At 46.1% G+C, this 19,261-nt stretch overlaps 15 non-coding genes and 3 pseudogenes across 15 annotated transcripts; 6 read left to right on the top strand and 12 right to left on the bottom strand.

Moving 5' to 3' along the window:
- Window positions 1-1,415: 1,415 nt before the first annotated feature.
- On the bottom strand, window positions 1,416-1,579 carry LOC135048835 (U1 spliceosomal RNA). Its single transcript, XR_010240630.1, has one exon. It is a non-coding gene; the product is annotated as a U1 spliceosomal RNA (small nuclear RNA).
- Window positions 1,580-2,271: 692 nt separating this feature from the next.
- On the bottom strand, window positions 2,272-2,413 carry LOC135048738 (U1 spliceosomal RNA; annotated as a pseudogene).
- Window positions 2,414-2,565: 152 nt separating this feature from the next.
- LOC135048787 (U1 spliceosomal RNA) lies at window positions 2,566-2,729 on the bottom strand. The gene has a single exon (XR_010240583.1). It is a non-coding gene; the product is annotated as a U1 spliceosomal RNA (small nuclear RNA).
- Window positions 2,730-3,421: 692 nt separating this feature from the next.
- Window positions 3,422-3,563, bottom strand: LOC135048737 (U1 spliceosomal RNA; annotated as a pseudogene).
- Window positions 3,564-3,715: 152 nt separating this feature from the next.
- On the bottom strand, window positions 3,716-3,879 carry LOC135048809 (U1 spliceosomal RNA). Its single transcript, XR_010240605.1, has one exon. It is a non-coding gene; the product is annotated as a U1 spliceosomal RNA (small nuclear RNA).
- A 1,304-nt stretch (window positions 3,880-5,183) lies between these two features.
- TRNAN-AUU (transfer RNA asparagine (anticodon AUU)) lies at window positions 5,184-5,257 on the top strand. The gene has a single exon. It is a non-coding gene; the product is annotated as a tRNA-Asn (tRNA).
- Window positions 5,258-10,616: 5,359 nt separating this feature from the next.
- On the bottom strand, window positions 10,617-10,732 carry LOC135048813 (U5 spliceosomal RNA). The gene has a single exon (XR_010240609.1). It is a non-coding gene; the product is annotated as a U5 spliceosomal RNA (small nuclear RNA).
- Window positions 10,733-11,007: 275 nt separating this feature from the next.
- LOC135048780 (U5 spliceosomal RNA) lies at window positions 11,008-11,123 on the bottom strand. Its single transcript, XR_010240577.1, has one exon. It is a non-coding gene; the product is annotated as a U5 spliceosomal RNA (small nuclear RNA).
- Window positions 11,124-11,398: 275 nt separating this feature from the next.
- On the bottom strand, window positions 11,399-11,514 carry LOC135048800 (U5 spliceosomal RNA). The gene has a single exon (XR_010240596.1). It is a non-coding gene; the product is annotated as a U5 spliceosomal RNA (small nuclear RNA).
- Window positions 11,515-11,789: 275 nt separating this feature from the next.
- On the bottom strand, window positions 11,790-11,905 carry LOC135048789 (U5 spliceosomal RNA). The gene has a single exon (XR_010240585.1). It is a non-coding gene; the product is annotated as a U5 spliceosomal RNA (small nuclear RNA).
- A 274-nt stretch (window positions 11,906-12,179) lies between these two features.
- On the bottom strand, window positions 12,180-12,295 carry LOC135048786 (U5 spliceosomal RNA). Its single transcript, XR_010240582.1, has one exon. It is a non-coding gene; the product is annotated as a U5 spliceosomal RNA (small nuclear RNA).
- Window positions 12,296-12,559: 264 nt separating this feature from the next.
- On the bottom strand, window positions 12,560-12,675 carry LOC135048806 (U5 spliceosomal RNA). Its single transcript, XR_010240602.1, has one exon. It is a non-coding gene; the product is annotated as a U5 spliceosomal RNA (small nuclear RNA).
- Window positions 12,676-12,945: 270 nt separating this feature from the next.
- On the bottom strand, window positions 12,946-13,061 carry LOC135048797 (U5 spliceosomal RNA). Its single transcript, XR_010240593.1, has one exon. It is a non-coding gene; the product is annotated as a U5 spliceosomal RNA (small nuclear RNA).
- A 144-nt stretch (window positions 13,062-13,205) lies between these two features.
- Window positions 13,206-13,333, top strand: LOC135048776 (U1 spliceosomal RNA; annotated as a pseudogene).
- A 593-nt stretch (window positions 13,334-13,926) lies between these two features.
- Window positions 13,927-14,090, top strand: LOC135048706 (U1 spliceosomal RNA). The gene has a single exon (XR_010240517.1). It is a non-coding gene; the product is annotated as a U1 spliceosomal RNA (small nuclear RNA).
- A 152-nt stretch (window positions 14,091-14,242) lies between these two features.
- On the top strand, window positions 14,243-14,405 carry LOC135048732 (U1 spliceosomal RNA). The gene has a single exon (XR_010240540.1). It is a non-coding gene; the product is annotated as a U1 spliceosomal RNA (small nuclear RNA).
- A 1,015-nt stretch (window positions 14,406-15,420) lies between these two features.
- LOC135048701 (U1 spliceosomal RNA) lies at window positions 15,421-15,584 on the top strand. The gene has a single exon (XR_010240513.1). It is a non-coding gene; the product is annotated as a U1 spliceosomal RNA (small nuclear RNA).
- A 152-nt stretch (window positions 15,585-15,736) lies between these two features.
- On the top strand, window positions 15,737-15,899 carry LOC135048750 (U1 spliceosomal RNA). Its single transcript, XR_010240553.1, has one exon. It is a non-coding gene; the product is annotated as a U1 spliceosomal RNA (small nuclear RNA).
- Window positions 15,900-19,261: the final 3,362 nt, after the last annotated feature.

Raw genomic sequence — 19,261 nt, 5'->3', positions numbered from 1 at the left:
CAAGAAGGGAGGCGTCATGCTGGGTGGCCATGTCCTGTCACTGTGCAGGAGCCAGCACCGCTCACACACTAGTCCCCGGGTGCAGCCCCCAACCCCCGGGACACCCGGAGCAACAAAATGTAGATTCAGGCCACCAGGCCACGCCCCTACCTATGAAACCATGCCTCCTTTTTACCATTGCGCTGCTTATCTGCGCGCACTGCATTACAATCTCCTTCGCCACCTCTCTGGGTGTCACCAGTGATAGTGACACCTCTGCCATGCTTGTAGCAGCTGGTCCTAAGATCTACGCCTCAAGCCCTGAGTGTTTGCCCTTGTGACTTGTTGATCATCATAGCGAAGCAGATGCTTACAGAAAACTGCAGGGGCTTAGATTGAAAATAAAAAAATATATGGGTATAAGGTAGAGAGGAGCGGGTTCGGTTCTCCGAGAACCGAATTCCCCACGAACTCCACGTGGTTTACACTGGTCCGAGGCAGGCTCGGTTGTTCCCGCCTTACTCGGAAAACCTGAACAAGGGAAAATGTCATCATCCCGCTGTCGGATTCTCGCGAGATTCGGATTTCATATAAAGAGCTGCGCGTTGCCGCCATTTTTACTCGTGCATTGAAGAGGGAGCGGAGAGGACGTGGCTATGTTCTCTCAGTGGAAATCTCAATATCAGTGCTCAGTATCAGTGGTTACTTATTGCTGCTCAGTAATACTAGTAGTGTGTCTCTCCTGCTCAGTGTCAGTTCTCAGTAGTATCCTCATCAGTGCTCAGTATCACTGCTCATTGTCTTGTGCTGCATTGTGGTGCTCAGCATACTACAGTACATTACTAATAGTCCAGTGCTGCATCTTGCTGCTCAGTGTCAGTTCTAGTATCATCATCAGTGCTCACTATCACTGCTCATTACATTGTGGTGTTCTGTATACTACAGTAACATAGTAATATAGTAACATATAGTAATATAGTTTTTGAGGTTGAAAAGAGGCAAATTGCCCATCGTGTTCAACCTGTTTTAAGTTGTGATGATTCTACATACTTGCTGAATAATGTTTTATGACTAGTTAACTACTACAACTCATGTTACCCCCGGATTAACCATGTTGATATTTTAAGTATTATAACCTTGGATAGCTTTTTCATTCAGAAATGTATCCATTCCTTTTTTAAATCCAATTACAGAGTCCGCCATTACCACCTTCCCTGGCAGGGAATTCCACATCCTGATTGCCCTAACAGTGAAGATCATAGTATCTCACCTGGCAGGTAAGTAGGAGTTAGGCTAGAGCTGTGGAGGATTGCTGCTTGGGCACCCCCTGTCAAGTGAAGGAGATCCAACTGAGGCAGCACAAGGGAACTCTCGAAAGAAGAACAAGGCTAGAGGAAGATCTGAGACAAAGAAATCTGACTTTTACCAGAGCTGACCAGAGGAAAGCACAAACACAGTCCCCCACTACCACAAATAATGCAGTCGAGTTTCCCACATTTGGGGAAATCACAGGGGTCAGCATACCCAGAATGCAATGAATGAACCTCACCCTGGGAGAACAATCTTCATGACCAAGGTATCTCCTATGCAAAATAAGTATGATTTGGGATAGGGCTGGGGAGGGCCGCTGCTCAGGCACATCTCTGTCAAGTAAAGGAGATTCAACTGAGGCAGCACAAGGGAACTCTCATCTGGGGACAACAACTGCAGGGAGAACACATATTTTCAGATGAACATGGGAGGGCAGAAGGCTGCCTAAAACTGAAGCACCCCCAAACAACGAACCAAATGCAACTACTAGTGCAAGCATTCCTGGGGGAAGGCCTGCAGCAGATGGATTTGCATATGGTGATGTCATCCAAGCAGTGGGTCAAAGTTGGCTTCAACCCTCGTCTGCATATGAAAAGAAAAAAGGGGTGTGCAGGGCATGGCGGCCTTTTGCGGCGCTTGGATGACCCCTAGTTCGCATTAAACACCTCCACCCTCCTTCGGTGTGGGGCTCATGTTGGCTATGCCCCAGCCCCTGAAGCATTCAAGCTGATTTCTTGCAGCAGCTGGGCACTGTAACAGCTCCAGAGCTGCTCTGTAAAGCAAGTAAAAGGGTGTGGGCCCTGCAGCACTACCTGTAGTTTGCATTGTGCGTTGGAAGGCACAAAGTAAGCAGATGGGAGAAGTCAGGATAGTGCACAAGGGTATAGAAGGGAGGGGCTCAAGAAAAAAGAAGTGGAAACAGACAGCAAACTAGGCTGGAGAGAGACCTGAGACAAAGAGATCTGAATTATATGAGAGCCGACCAGGGGAAACACAAATTATGCAGTCAAGTTTCCCACATTTGGGGAAATCGCAGGGGCAGCACACCCAGAGTGCAATGGGTGAGCCTTGCCCTGGGAGAAGCATCTTCATGATCATAGTATCTCACCTGGCAGGTAAGTAGGAGTTGGGCTAGAGCTGGGGAGGGTCGCTGCTCGGGCACCCCCCTGTCAAGTGAAGGAGATCCAACTGAGGCAGCACAAGGGAACTCTCGAAAGAAGAACAAGGCTAGAGGAAGATCTGAGACAAAGAAATCTGACTTTTACCAGAGCTGACCAGAGGAAAGCACAAACACAGTCCCCCACTACCACAAATAATGCAGTTGAGTTTCCCACATTTGGGGAAATCACAGGGGTCAGCATACCCAGAATGCAATGAATGAACCTAACCCTGGGAGAACAATCTTCATGACCATGGTATCTCCTATGCAAAATAAGTATGATTTGGGATAGGGCTGGGGAGGGCCGCTGCTCAGGCACATCTCTGTCAAGTAAAGGAGATTCAACTGAGGCAGCACAAGGGAACTCTCATCTGGGGACAACAACTGCAGGGAGAACACATATTTTCAGATGAACATGGGAGGGCAGAAGGCTGCCTAATACTGAAGCACCCCCAAACAACAAACCAAATGCAACAACTAGTGCAAGCATTCCTGGGGGAAGGCCTGCAGCAGATGGATTTGAATATGGTGATGTCATCCAAGCAGTGGGTCAAAGTTGGCTTCAACCCTCGTCTGCATATGAAAAGAATAAAGGGGTGTGCAGGGCATGGCGGCCTTTTGCGGCGCTTGGATGACCCCTAGTTCGCATTAAACACCTCCACCCTCCTTCGGTGTGGGGCTCATGTTGGCTATGCCCCAGCCCCTGAAGCATTCAAGCTGATTTCTTGCAGCAGCTGGGCACTGTAACAGCTCCAGAGCTGCTCTGTAAAGCAAGTAAAAGGGTGTGGGCCCTGCAGCACTACCTGTAGTTTGTATTGTGCGTTGGAAGGCACAAAGTAAGCAGACGGGAGAAGTCAGGATAGTGCACAAGGGTATAGAAGGGAGGGGCTCAAGAAAAAAGAAGTGGAAACAGACAGCAAACTAGGCTGGAGAGAGACCTGAGACAAAGAGATCTGAATTATATGAGAGCCGACCAGGGGAAACACAAATTATGCAGTCAAGTTTCCCACATTTGGGGAAATCGCAGGGGCAGCACACCCAGAGTGCAATGGGTGAGCCTTGCCCTGGGAGAAGCATCTTCATGATCATAGTATCTCACCTGGCAGGTAAGTAGGAGTTGGGCTAGAGCTGGGGAGGGTCGCTGCTCGGGCACCCCCCTGTCAAGTGAAGGAGATCCAACTGAGGCAGCACAAGGGAACTCTCGAAAGAAGAACAAGGCTAGAGGAAGATCTGAGACAAAGAAATCTGACTTTTACCAGAGCTGACCAGAGGAAAGCACAAACACAGTCCCCCACTACCACAAATAATGCAGTTGAGTTTCCCACATTTGGGGAAATCACAGGGGTCAGCATACCCAGAATGCAATGAATTAACCTAACCCTGGGAGAACAATCTTCATGACCATGGTATCTCCTATGCAAAATAAGTATGATTTGGGATAGGGCTGGGGAGGGCCGCTGCTCAGGCACATCTCTGTCAAGTAAAGGAGATTCAACTGAGGCAGCACAAGGGAACTCTCATCTGGGGACAACAACTGCAGGGAGAACACATATTTTCAGATGAACATGGGAGGGCAGAAGGCTGCCTAAAACTGAAGCACCCCCAAACAACAAACCAAATGCAACAACTAGTGCAAGCATTCCTGGGGGAAGGCCTGCCGCAGATGGATTTGCATATGGTGATGTCATCCAAGCAGTGGGTCAAAGTTGGTTCAAACACCTTTGCAAAGTTCTATAAGTTTGATACCCTGGCTGAGGAGGACCTCCTGTTTGCTCAATCGGTGCTGCAAAGTCATCCGCACTCTCCTGCCCGTTTGGGAGCTTTGGTATAATCCCCATGGTCCTTACGGAGTCCCCAGCATCCTCTAGGACGTAAGAGAAAATAAGATTTTAAACCTACCGGTAAATCTTTTTCTCGTAGTCCGTAGAGGATGCTGGGTGCCCGTCCCAAGTGCGGTCTACTTCTGCAAGACTTGTATATAGTTATTGCTTACATAAGGGTTATATGTTAGTTTTCATCGGTCTTGGACTGATGCTATGTTGTTTTCATACTGTTAACTGGGTAGTATATCACAAGTTATACGGTGTGATTGGTGTGGCTGGTATGAATCTTGACCTTGGATTAACAAAAATCCTTTCCTCGTACTGTCCGTCTCCTCTGGGCACAGTTTCTCTAACTGAGGTATGGAGGAGGGGCATAGAGGGAGGAGCCAGTGCACACCCAGATCTAAAGTCTTTCTTAAAGTGCCCATGTCTGCTGCGGAGCCCGTCTATCCCCCATGGTCCTTACGGAGTCCCCATCATCCTCTACGGACTACGAGAAAAAAAAATTACCGGTAGGTTTAAAATGTTATTTTTTTCTCTGCAACCCACTGCTAAATTGTGCTTCCTAGCTGTTTTTTATAAAATCACTTAATTAAATCTAACTCTGATTACGTCAGAGAAGGCCAGGTACCCTACACCATAAGAGGGGGTTTGAAATTTTGACTTGTCTACTTAAAGATCACCAAAATCTGATGACAAGGTCAATTACATCCCTGGGTGGGATTGAACCACCAACCTTTTGGTTAATAGCCCATGTAAGTGCAAGAAATCCTGAAGCACTCACTCATCATGGGAAAGTACCAATGTGTTTCTTACAAAAATTCTCCAGATTATTGACTTTTTAAAGTTTTTCTAGGAAACGTTCTAGATGAATGCTTATTAGCCTTTGTCAGTATTGACTTTCGCAAGGTGTCTCTGTGGCGCAATCGGTTAGCATGTTTGGCTATTAACCAAAAGGTTGGTGGTTCAATCCCACCCAGGGATGTAATTGACCTTGTAATCAGATTTTGGTGATCTTTAAGTAGACAAGTCAAAATTTCAAAAACCCCCCTTATGGTGTAGGGTACCTGGCCTTCTCTGATGTAATCAGAGTTAGATTTGATTAAGTGATTTTATAAAAAAACAGCTAGGAAGCACAATTTAGCAGTGAGTTGCAGAGAAAAAAAATTATGCTGGCAGAAAAGTCCAATTGAGTGATTAAACAGCTCTTCATTTTCTGATTTTATGTTTATGCTAACAAATTTGCTCTCTGAAAAGTGTCCACAAAGCCAAGTCTCTGATTAACACCTTTGTAGGAATGGTTTTTCACCTATTACTGAATTAAACTTGCTTCATTGGAAAGGCATCAAAGATGCATCCTCATTTCAATGTCTACTGAAATAATACAGGTTGACACCAGGAAACGTCACTGCATCCTTGCTGCTTCCTCATGGGGAAGTCTGTTTAATGTGAAAACAAGGTGATATCTAATCAGCACACAGGTAAGGAATTAAGAAAATCTTTCTTTATGGGTGAAGATGTTTCTCACAAATTGTTGTCCCAATGCATCATTGAAATTCAAGATGGAAGATGATTTTCATATATCACTTGTACATTTTGCATTGCTCTTCTGGTGACAATGTAGTTTGTTTTTGTCAATTACCATTTCAGTAATAGGGTAAAGAAAATTAAGTGGATTTTTTAAAGAAAACAATACTATTAAAACAAATTAAAATGATAAAAGTTATTGTACTTTAAGTAAAAATAAAAGTGCCAAAATATCAATCCCAGTTTTTGATTACTTTAATTATAAAAAAAAAAATGCACATAGCAGAGGATAGTTTCGATCAATCAACCTCTGGGTTATGGGCCCAGCATGCTTCCATTGCACTACTCTGCTGCTCATGGAAGTGTCAGAGATCCTGAAGACTAAATTGATTAAAGGCCTTAAAGTACTGGACTATAAGGAAAGACTTACTAGGCTGAATATTTATACACTAGAAAAGAGGTGCCTAAGAGGAGATATTATTAATATCTTCAAATATGTAAAGATACATAACAAAGAGTTATCAGAGGAATTATTTATTAAAAGAACACGTGGTCACTCGCTGCGACTGGAGGAAAGTTCAGAACGCAATGGAGGAAAGGTTTCTTCACTGTTAGGGCAATCAGGATGTGGAATTCCCTGCCAGGGAAGGTGGTAATGGCGGACTCTGTAATTGGATTTAAAAAAGGAATGGATACATTTCTGAATGAAAAAGCTATCCAAGGTTATAATACTTAAAATATCAACATGGTTAATCCGGGGGTAACATGAGTTATAGTAGCTAACTAGTCATAAAACATTATTCAGCAAGTATGTAGAATCATCACAACTTAAAACAGGTTGAACACGATGGGCAATTTGCCTCTATTCAACCTCAAAAACTATGTTACTATATTACTATGTTATTGTAGTATACAGAACACCACAATGCAATGAGCAGTGATAGTGAGCACTGATGAGGATACTAGAACTGACACTGAGCAGCAAGATGCAGCACTGGACTATTAGTAATGTACTGTATTATGCTGAGCAACACAATGCAGCACAAGACAATGAACAGTGATACTGAGCACTGATGAGGATACTACTGAGAACTGACACTGAGCAGGAGAGACACACTACTAGTATTACTGAGCAGCAATAAGTAACCACTGATACTGAGCACTGATATTGAGATTTCCACTGAGAGAACATAGCCACGTCCTCTCCGCTCTCTCTTCAATGCACGAGTAAAAATGGCAGCAACGCGCAGCTCTTTATATGGAATCCGAATCTCGCGAGAATCCGACAGCGGGATGATGACATTTTCCCTTGTTCAGGTTTTCCGAGTCAGGCGGGAACAACCGAGCCTGCCTCGGACCAGTGTAAACCACGTGGAGTTCGTGGGGAATTCGGTTCTCGGAGAACCGAACCCGCTCCTCTCTACCTTATACCCTATCAATTTTTTTATTTTCAATCTAAGCCCCTGCAGTTTTCTGTAAGCATCTGCTTCGCTATGATGATCAACAAGTCACAAGGGCAAACACTCAGGGTTTGAGGCGTAGATCTTAGGACCAGCTGCTACAAGCATGGCAGAGGTGTCACTATCACTGGTGACACCCAGAGAGGTGGCGAGGGAGATTGTAATGCAGTGCGCGCAGATAAGCAGTGCAATGGTAAAAAGGAGGCATGGTTTCATAGGTAGGGGCGTGGCCTGGTGGCCTGAATCTACATTTTGTTGCTCCGGGTGTCCCGGGGGTTGGGGGCTGCACCCGGGGACTAGTGTGTGAGCGGTGCTGGCTCCTGCAAAGTGACAGGGCATGGCCACCCAGCATGACGCCTCCCTTCTTGACCATGCTGTAATTGCAGTCGCACTGCAGTTCAGCGTGATCATAAAAAATGGTGTAGGCTCCTGCTGGTGCAGACTGTATGTGCGCGCAGGAAGCCGCCACCATTTTTGTGATCACAGCGGCTGAATGTGATGTCATACAGTCGCTGTGACCACGCCCCCTGTGTCTCCTCCGTTGCAGACCCCATTTTGAAGCCTTGCCCCCGCACCGCTCCATCCCTGACTTGGAAATGGAGTGTTGCTGACCCACCTCTCCCCCCCTTCCCCGCCCCGATTGACAGGCAGAGGCGATCACATTCTCTGCGGGGTGCCGCAGAAAATGCAGGCACATGCGTATGCTCTTAGCAATTTTTGCAGTTGGATCGCTTATTGTGATTGCAATCCAACCTGAATCAGGCCCTATTACCTATCACAATGCGCTGCGGGCAGTACAAAATTGGGTTAATATAGAAGAAAAACCCCCAGACCTGTGCTCCTTAACTGTACCTGGTGGCTAGTGGAGCGGCTGCCCAGTAATCAGTGTCCACCGCAGTGCGCACACGGCCCACCCCCTACGGCCTCGCTCCCCTTCAGCAGCGGCCTCGTGATCCGGAAGGGTGGTGTGTGTGTGACTGACCTTAGGATGAAACCGGAGCCTCCGCTGCAGTGACCCAGCAACCAGGGCACGGGAGTATACAGCGCCGCTGGGAGTGATGAAGCTGCAGTAAAGATGTCTATTAGACCTAGCCTGCTGCAGCCCTTGTAGATTCTCATAAAACAAGTTCTTCTTTTCTTGTCAAAATTAATAGCTAAGAATAGGCTGCCTGAGGCAGGCCCCTGTTAATTGGCCTGCTACTGAAGGCACCAACTACAAACTGAGCTCCCTGTTCATGGAAGCGGGGTTATAGAGGAGAATGCACTGAGCTTCTTGGGAACAGTCAAAAGCTTTGAGCCGGTTGGTGCCTCAGATCAAGATCCTACTCTACACCCCAATGTGAATCCTTGTGGAGTCCAGTGTACCCCACAGAAGAAATTAATGTGTCACACCCATTGGCAGCAACCTTAGAATAGCTGCTGACGGGCACAATTGAGAAAGGAAGGGGGGGGGGGGGGGACATTTGAATCCAGCACATAGATGCAATTCAAATATGTAATTCGTACCTTCCTATTTTAAAATATAATGGATGAACCTCACCCTGTGAGAACAATCTTCATGATCAAGAGATCTCATATGCAAAATAAATATGAGTTGGGATAGGGCTGGGGAGGGCTGCTCGGGCAGCACCTCCCCCGTCAAGTTAAGGAGATTCAACTGAGGAAGCACAAGGGAACTCTCGTCTGGGGACAACAACTGCAGGGAGACCACATCTTTTCAGATGAACATGGGAGGGCGGAAGGCTGCCTAATACTGAAGCACCATATGCAACAACTAGTACAAGCATTCCTGGGGGAAGGTCTGCAGCAGACGGATTTGCATACGGTGATGTTATCCAAGCAGTGGGCCAAAGTTGACTGGAACCCTCATCTGCATATGAAAAGAGAAAAGGGGCATGCAGGGCATGGCGGCCTTTTGCAGTGCTTGGATGACCCCTAGTTCACATTAAACACCCCCACCCTCCTTTGGTGTGGGGCTCATGTTGGCCATGCCCCATCCCCTGAAGCATTCAAGCTGATTTCTTGCAGCAGCTGGGCACTGTAACAGCTCCAGAGCTGTTCTGTAAGGCAAGTAAAAGGGTGTGGGCCCTGCAGCACCACCTGTAGTTCGCATTGTGCGTTGGAAGGCACAAAGTAAGCAGACGGGAGGAGAAGTCAGGATAGTGCGCAAGGGCATTCTTTTCTCTTAGTCCGTAGAGGATGCTGGGGTCACATTAAGAACCATGGGGTATAGACGGGATCCGCAAGAGACATGGGCACTTTAAGACTTTCAAAGGGTGTGAACTGGCTCCTCCCTCTATGCCCCTCCTCCAGACTCCAGTTATAGGAACTGTGCCCAGGGAGACGGACATTTCGAGGAAAGGATTTATTGTTAAACTAAGGTGAGCATCTTACCAGCTCACACCTTAAACATGCCGCAGAACGTGGCATTCAACAGAACACAAGCCAACGGCATGAACAATTGCAGCAAAAAGCTGACCAGAACCATAACACAACATGTGTATAACCACAAGTAATAACTGCAGACACAGTATGGACTGGGACGGGTGCCCAGCATCCTCTACAGACTAAGAGAAAAGGATTTACCGGTAGGTATTAAAATCCTATTTTCTCATACGACCTAGAGGATGCTGGGGTCACATTAAGAACCATGGGGTTATACCAAAGCTCTTGAACGGGTGGGAGAGTGCGTACGACTCTGCAGCACCGAATGACCCAACTTAAGGTTATCATCAGCCAAGGTATCAAACTTGTAAAACTTAGCAAAAGTGTTTACTAAATAGCTGCTCGGCAAAGTTGCAATGCCGAGACTCCCCGACCAGCTGCCAAGGATGAACCCACCTTTCTAGTAGAATGGGTCTTCACCTACTTCAGTAACGGCAATCCTGCCGTGGAACGAGCATGCTGAATCTTACCACAGATCCAGCGCATAATGGTCTGCATGGAAGCAGGACACCAAATCCTGTTGGGAGCATACAGGACAAACAGAGCCTCTGTTTTCCTAATCTGAACCGTTCTGGTGACATACATTTTCAAAGTTCTGACCACAGCCAGAGACTTTGACTCAACGAAGGTGTCAGTGGCCAAAGGCACCATGTGGAAAGATGAACCACCTTCGGCAGAAATTGTTGACGTGTCCTCAATTCTGCTCTATCTTCATGAAAGATCAAATAAAGGCTCTTGTGATACTGCATGGTTTGTACTGTTTTCCATGTGCTCCCAGACCTTTAAGCAAGTAGCATGGTCAAGAAAGTTCTGTTTGAAAAGAAACAACATTTACTGTCATTGTTATGCAAATAAACTTACATTAAAGCTAACAAGAAAGCACACTCGTTCTGTCTTTAAACTGATAAAAGAAACCCCAATAATATGGGGCATGCAAAAATTGAGATAAAACTCAGTTTTGCTCCTCTCCACGGAAATCTTTAATAAAAGGCGAAATATTTGTTAGTTCTGAAGAGAAACCAGAGCATGACCAAGATTCCACCTGTCGCCTGAGTGCCATGCCAGCAGTTCTCATTCAGCTGAAAGTGAGCACCCAATTTGAATGAAAGAAAGCAGATTTCTCACCAGGCTTCCCCTTGCTATAAACATGGTTTGTACTCTTTTCCATGAGCTCCCAGATCTTTCAAGCAATTAGTGTGGTCAAGAAAGTTCTGTTTGAAAAGAAACAAACATTTACTGTCATTTCTATGCAAATGAGCTTACATTAAAGCACACTCGTTCTATCTTTAAACCGATAAAATAAAACCCCAATAAGATGGGGCATGCAAAAATTGAGATAAAACTCAGTTTTGCTCCTCTCCACGGAAATCTTTAGTAAAAGGCGAAAGATTTGTTCGTTCTGAAGAGAAACCAGAACATGACCAAGATTCCACCTGTCGCCTGAGTGCCATGCCAGCAGTCCTCATTCAGCTCAAAGTGAGCACCCAATTTGAAAGAAAGAAAGCAGATTTCTCACCAGGCTTCCCCTTGCTATAAACATGGTTTGTACTCTTTTTCCATGTGCTCCCAGATCTTTCAAGCAATTAGTATAGTCAAGAAAGTTCTGTTTGAAAAGAAACAAACATTTACTGTCATTTCTATGCAAATGAGCTTACATTAAAGCACACTCGTTCTATCTTTAAACCGATAAAAGAAACCCCAATAAGACGGAGCATGCAAAAATTGAGATAAAACTCAGTTTTGCTCCTCTCCACGGAAATCTTTAGTAAAAGGCGAAAGATCTGTTCGTTTTGAAGAGAAACCAGAGCATGACCAAGATTCCACCTGTCGCCTGAGTGCCATGCCAGCAATCCTCATTCAGCTCAAAGTGAGCACCCAATTTGAAAGAAAGAAAGCAGATTTCTCACCAGGCTTCCCCTTGCTATAAACATGGTTTGTACTCTTTTCCATGTGCTCCCAGATCTTTCAAGCAATTAGTGTGGTCAAGAAAGTTCTGTTTGAAAAGAAACAAACATTTACTGTCATTTCTATGCAAATGAGCTTACATTAAAGCACACTCGTTCTATCTTTAAACCGATAAAATAAAATCCCAATAAGATGGGGCATGCAAAAATTGAGATAAAACTCAGTTTTGCTCCTCTCCACGGAAATCTTTAGTAAAAGGCGAAAGATTTGTTCGTTCTGAAGAGAAACCAGAACATGACCAAGATTCCACCTGTCGCCTGAGTGCCATGCCAGCAGTCCTCATTCAGCTCAAAGTGAGCACCCAATTTGAAAGAAAGAAAGCAGATTTCTCACCAGGCTTCCCCTTGCTATAAACATGGTTTGTACTCTTTTCCATGTGCTCCCAGATCTTTCAAGCATTTAGTATAGTCAAGAAAGTTCTGTTTGAAAAGAAACAAACATTTACTGTCATTTCTATGCAAATGAGCTTACATTAAAGCACACTCGTTCTATCTTTAAACCGATAAAAGAAACCCCAATAAGACGGAGCATGCAAAAATTGAGATAAAACTCAGTTTTGCTCCTCTCCACGGAAATCTTTAGTAAAAGGCGAAAGATCTGTTCGTTTTGAAGAGAAACCAGAGTATGACTAAGATTCCACCTGTCGCCTGAGTGCCATGCCAGCAGTCCTCATTCAGCGCAAAGTGAGCACCCAATTTGAAAGAAAGAAAGCAGATTTCTCACCAGGCTTCCCCTTGCTATAAGCATGGTTTGTACTCTTTTCCATGTGCTCCCAGATCTTTCAAGCAATTAGAATGGTCAAGAAAGTTCTGCTTGAAAAGAAACAGACATTTATAGTCATTGTTATGCAAATAAACTTACATTAAAGCTAACAAGAAACTGATAAAAGAAACCCCAATAATATGGGGCATGCAAAAATTGAGATAAAACTCAGTTTTGCTCCTCTCCACAGAAATCTTTAATAAAAGGCGAAAGATTTGTTCGTTCTGAAGAGAAACCAGAGCATGACCAAGATTCCACCTGTCGCCTAAATGCTGTGCCAGCAGTCCTCATTCAGATCAAAGTGAGCGCCCAACTTGAAAGTAAGCAGATTTCTCACCTGGCTTCTCCTTGCTATAAGCATGGTTTGTACTGTATTCCATGTGCTCCCAGATCTTTCAAGCAAGTAGCATGGTCAAGAAAGTTCTGTTTGAAAAGAAACAAACATTTACTGTCATTTCTATGCAAATGAGCTAACATTAAAGCACACTCATTCTATCTTTAAACCGATAAAAGAAACCCCAAAAAGATGGGGCATGCAAAAATTGAGATAAAACTCGGTTTTGCTCCTCTCCACGGAAATCTTTAATAAAAGGCGAAAGATTTGTTCGTTCTGAAGAGAAACCAGAGCATGACCAAGATTTTTATCTGAAAATATGTGTTCTCCCTGCAGTTGTTGTCCCCAGATGAGAGTTCCCTTGTGCTGCCTCAGTTGAATCTCCTTTACTTGACAGAGATGTGCCTGAGCAGCGGCCCTCCCCAGCCCTATCCCAAATCATACTTATTTTGCATAGGAGATACCATGGTCATGAAGATTGTTCTCCCAGGGTGAGGTTCATTCATTGCATTCTGGGTATGCTGACCCCTGTGATTTTCCCAAATGTGGGAAACTCGCTTTTATACCCTTGTGCACTATCCTGACTTCTCCTCCTGTCTGCTTACTTTGTGCCTTCCAATGCACAATGCAAACTACAGGTAGTGCTGCAGGGCCCACACCCTTTTACTTGCCTTACAGAGCAGCTCAGGAGCTGATACAGTGCCAAGCTGCTGCAAGAAATCAGCTTGAATGCTTCAGGGGATGGGGCATGGCCAACATGAGCCCCACACCGAAGGAGGGTGGGGGTGTTTAATGCGAACTAAGGGTCATCCAAGCGCCGCAAAAGGCCGCCATGCCCTGCATACCCCTTTTCTCTTTTCATATGCAGATGAGGGTTCCAGCCAACTTTGGCCCACTGCTTGGATGACATCACCGTATGCAAATCCGTCTTCTGCAGAACTTCCCCCAGGAATGCTTGCACTAGTTGTTGCATTTGGTTTGTTGTTTGGGGGTGCTTCAGTATTAGGCAGCCTTCTGCCCTCCCATGTTCATCTGAAAATATGTGTTCTCCCTGCAGTTGTTGTCCCCAGATGAGAGTTCCCTTGTGCTGCCTCAGTTGAATCTCCTTTACTTGACAGAGATGTGCATGAGCAGCGGCCCTCCCCAGCCCTATCCCAAATCATACTTATTTTGCATAGGAGATACCATGGTCATGAAGATTGTTCTCCCAGGGTGAGGTTCATTCATTGCATTTTGGGTATGCTGACCCCTGTGATTTACCCAAATGTGGGAAACTCGACTGCATTATTTGTGGTAGTGGGGGACTGTGTTTGTGCTTTCCTCTGGTCAGCTCTGTTAAAACTCAGATTTCTTTGTCTCAGATTTTCCTCTAGCCTTGTTCTTCTTTCGAGAGTTCCCTTGTGCTGCCTCAGGTGGATCTCCTTCACTTGACAGGGGGGTGCCCGAGCAGCAACCCTCCCCAGCTCTAGCCCAACTCCTACTTACCTGCCAGGTGAGATACTATGATCAGGAAGGTGCTTCTCCCAGGGCAAGGCTCACCCATTGCACTCTGGGTGTGCTGCTCCTACGATTTCCCCAAATGTGGGACACTTGACTGCATAATTTGTGTTTCCTCTGGTCGGCTCTCGTATAATTCAGATCTCTTTGTCTCAGGTCTTTCTCCAGCCTAGTTTGCTGTCTGTTTCCACTTCTTTTATCTTGAGCCCCTCCCTTCTATACCCTTGTGCACTATCCTGACTTCTCCTCCCGTCTGCTTACTTTGTGCCTTCCAATGCACAATGCAAACTACAGGTAGTGCTGCAGGGCCCACACAATCTTTTACTTGCCTTAAAGAGCAGCTCTGGAGCTGTTACAGTGCCCAGCTGCTGCAAGAAATCAGCTTGAATGCTTCAGGGGATGGGGCATGGAACCTTCAGGGGATGGGGCATGGAACCTTCCTGGTTCCTCTGTAGGGACCAGGAAGGTCCCTACAGAGGAATTTCAGCTGGGTCGTTTTCTGCACTTCCTACAGTCGGGAGTGACTATGGGCCTAAAAATTGGGTTCCATTAAGGTCCAGATTTCGGCTCTGTCGATTTTCTTCCAGAAAGAACTGGCTTCACTGCCTGAAGTTCAGACATTTGTAAAGGGAGTGCTACATATTCAGCCGCTTTTGTGCCTCCTTTGGCACCTTGGGATCTCAACGTGGTGTTGAGTTTCCTGAAATCACATTGGTTTGAGCCACTTAAAACTGTGGATTTGAAATATCTCACATGGAAAAAAGTGGTCATGGTTCCAAAGGTGGGTGGGGGTGTTTAATGCGAACTAGGGGTAATCCAAGCACCGCAAAAGGCCGCCATGCCCTGCACGCCCCTTTTCTCTTTTCATATGCAGATGAGGGTTGAAGCCAACTTTGACCCACTGCTTGGATGACATCACCATATGCAAATCCATCTGCTGCATGCACTAATGCTTGCACTAGTTGTTGCATTTGGTTTGTTGTTTGGGGGTGCTTCAGTATTAGGCAGCCTTCTGCCCTCCCATGTTCATCTGAAAATATGTGTTCTCCCTGCAGTTGTTGTCCCCAGATGAGAGTTCCCTTGTGCTGCCTCAGTTGAATCTCCTTTACTTGACAGAGATGTGCCTGAGCAGCGGCCCTCCCAGCCCTATCCCAAATCATACTTATTTTGCATAGGAGACACCATGGTCATGAAGATTGTTCACCCAGGGTGAGGTTCATTCATTGCATTCTGGGTATGCTGACCCCTGTGATTTCCCCAAATGTGGGAAACTCGCCTGCATTTTTTGTGGTAGTGGGGGACTGTGTTTGTGTTTTCCTCTGGTCAGCTCTGGTAAAAGTCAGATTTCTTTGTCTCATATATTCCTCTAGCCTTGTTCTTCTTTCGAGAGTTCCCTTGTGCTGCCTCAGTTGGATCTCCTTCACTTGACAGGGGGGTGCCCGAGCAGTGACCCTCCCCAGCTCTAGCCCAACTCCTACTTACCTGCCAGGTGAGATACTATGATCATGAAGGTGCTTCTCCCAGGGCAAGGCTCACCCATTGCACTCTGGGTGTGCTGCTCCTGTGATTTCCCCAAATGTGGGAAACTTGATTGCATAATTTGTGTTTCCCCTGGTCGGCTCTCGTATAATTCAGATCTCTTTGTCTCAGGTCTCTCTCCAGCCTAGTTTGCTGTCTGTTTCCACTTCTCTTTTCTGGAGCCACTCCCTTCTATGCCCTTGCGCACTATCCTGACTTCTCCCGTCTGCTTACTTTGTGCCTTCCAACGCACAATGCGAACTACAGGTAGTGCTGCAGGGCCCACACCCTTTTAGTTGCCTTACAGAGCAGCTCTGGAGCTGTTACAGTGCCCAGCTGCTGCAAGAAATCAGCTTGAATGCTTCAGGGGCTGGGGCATAGCCAACATGAGCCCCACACCAAAGGAGGGTGGGGGTGTTTAATGCGAACTAGGGGTCATCCAAGCACCGCAAAAGGCCGCCATGCCCTGCATGCCCCTTTTCTCTTTTCATATGCAGATGAGGGTTCCAGCCAACTTTGGCCCACTGCTTGGATGACATCACCGTATGCAAATCCGTCTGCTGCAGACCTTCCCCCAGGAATGCTTGTACTAGTTGTTGCATATGGTTTGATATTTGATGGTGCTTCAGTATTAGGCAGCCTTCCGCCCTCCCATGTTCATCTGAAAAGATGTGGTCTCCCTGCAGTTGTTGTCCCCAGACGAGAGTTCCCTTGTGCTTCCTCAGTTGAATCTCCTTAACTTGATGGGGGAGGGGCTGCCCGAGCAGCCACCCTCCCCAGCCCTATCCCAACTCATACTTATTTTGCATATGAGATCTCTTGATCATGAAGATTGTTCTCACAGGGTGAAGTTCATCCATTATATTTTAAAATAGGAAGGTACAAATTACATATTTGAATTGCATCTATGTGCTGGATTCAAATGTCCCCCCCCCCTTCCTTTCTCAATTGTGCCCATCAGCAGCTATTCTAAGGTTGCTGCCAATGGGTGTGACACATTAATTTCTTCTGTGGGGTACACAGGACTCCACAAGGATTCACATTGGGGTGTAGAGTAGGATCTTGATCTGAGGCACCAACCGACTCAAAGCTTTTGACTGTTCCCAAGATGCTCAGCGCATCCTCCTCTATAACCCCGCTTCCATGAACAGGGAGCTCAGTTTGTAGTTGGTGCCTTCAGTAGCAGGCCACTTAACAGGGGCCTGCCTCAGGAAGCCAATTCTTAGCTATTCATTTTGACAAGAAAAGAAGAACTTGTTTTATGAGAATCTACAAGGGCTGCAGCAGGCTAGGTCTAATAGACATCTTTACTGCAGCTTCATCACTCCCAGCGGCGCTGTATACTCCCGTGCCCTGGTTGCTGGGTCACTGCAGCGGAGGCTCCGGTTTCTTCCTAAGGTCAGTCACACACACACCGCCCTTCCGGATCACGAGGCCGCTGATGAAGGGGAGCGTGGCCGTAGGGGGTGGACCGTGTGCGCACTGGCGTGGACACTGATTACTGGGCAGCCGCTCCACTAGCCACCAGGTACAGTTAAGGAGCACAGGTCTGGGGGTTTGTCTCCTATATTAAACCAATTTTGTACTGCCCGCAGCGCATTGTGATAGGTAATAGGGCCTGATTCAGGTTGGATTGCAATCACAATAAGTGATCCAACTGCAAAAATTGCTAAGAGCATACGCATGTGCCTGCATTTTCTGCGGCACCCCGCAGAGAATGCGATCGCCTCTGCCTGTCAATCGGGGCAGGGGGGGAGAGGGGGGTCAGCAACACTCCATTTCCAAGTCAGGGATGGAGCGGTGCGGGGGCAAGGCTTCAAAATGGGGTCTGCAATGGAGGAGACACAGGGGGCGTGGTCACAGCAGCTGTATGACATCACATTCAGCCGCTGTGATCACAAAAATGGTGGCGGCTTCCTGCGCGCGCATACAGTCTGCACCAGCAGGAGGCTACACCATTTTTTATGATCACGCTGAACTGCAGTGCGACTGCAATTACAGCATGGTCAAGAAGGGAGGCGTCATGCTGGGTGGCCATAAGAGATGAGCGGGTTCGGTTCCTCGGAATCCGAACCCGCCCGAACTTCACCCTTTTTTGCTCGGGTCCGAGCAGACTCGGATCCTCTCGCCTTGCTCGGTTAACCCGAGCGCGCCCGAACGTCATCATCCCGCTGTCGGATTCTCACGAGACTTGGATTCTATATAAGGAGCCGCGCGTCGCCGCCATTTTCACACGTGCATTGAGATTGATAGGGAGAGGACGTGGCTGGCGTCCTCTCCGTTTAGATTAGAAGATAGAGACGAGTGACATTTGATTTACTACTAATTTGGGGAGCAGTTGAACTTGTCAGGAGTACTCAGTAGTGCAGAGTTTTGCTGATAGTGACCACCAGTTTTATTATTTATAATCCGTTCTCTGCCTGAAAAAAAACGATACACATACCATATCTGTGCTCAGCCTCAGTGTGCTGCATGATATATCATCTATGTATATCTGACTGTGCTGAGTGCTCACTGCTCACACAGCTTAATTGTGGGGGAGACTGGGGAGCAGTTATAGCAGGAGTACAGTGCACACTTTTGCTGCCAGTGTGACCACCAGTATATTGTCTGCCTGAAAAAGTTAAACACTCCTGTGGTGTTTTTTTTTTATTCTATAAATGCATTCTGCTGACAGTGTCCAGCAGGTCCGTCATACATATATTATATAAATATTTACCTGCAGTAGTGTTATATTTTTTTTTTCATCTTTATCATCTCTATATTAGCAGACGCAGTACGGTAGTCCACGGCTGTGGCTATCTCTGTGTCGTCAGTGCTCGTCCATAATTGTATACCTACCTACCTGTGGTGGTTTTTTTTTTTCTATCTTCTTCATACTAGTAGTTTAGGAGTCTACTGACAGTGTCCACCAGGTCCATCATTATATTATATACCTACAGTAGTAATATATTTATTATATTATCTATACTAGCAGACGCAGTACGGTAGTCCACGGCTGTGGCTATCTCTGTGTCGTCAGTGCTCGTCCATAATTGTATACCTACCTACCTGTGGTGGGTTTTTTTTTTTATCTTCTTCATACTAGTAGTTTAGCAGTCTGCTGACAGTGTCCACCAGGTCCGTCATTATATTATATACCTACAGTAGTAATATATTTATTATATTATCTATACTAGCAGATGCAGTACGGTAGTCCACGGCTGTACCTACCTCTGTGTCGTCAGTGCTCGTCCATAATTGTATACCTACCTGTGGTGGGGTTTTTTTTTCTATCTTCTTCATACTAGTAGTTTAGGAGTCTGCTGACAGTGTCCACCAGGTCCGTCATTATATTATATACCTACAGTAGTAATATATTTAGTATATTATCTATACTAGCAGACGCAGTACGGTAGTCCACGGCTGTACCTACCTCTGTGTCGTCACTCGTCCATAATTGTATACCTAACTGTGGTGGTTTTTTTTTTCTATCTTCTTC

The sequence above is a fragment of the Pseudophryne corroboree genome, unplaced genomic scaffold (assembly GCF_028390025.1).
Source record: "Pseudophryne corroboree isolate aPseCor3 unplaced genomic scaffold, aPseCor3.hap2 scaffold_982, whole genome shotgun sequence".
Lineage (NCBI taxonomy): Eukaryota > Metazoa > Chordata > Amphibia > Anura > Myobatrachidae > Pseudophryne > Pseudophryne corroboree.
Note: the sequence above shows the minus strand (reverse complement) of the source record. Positions and strands in the feature narration are given on the sequence as shown.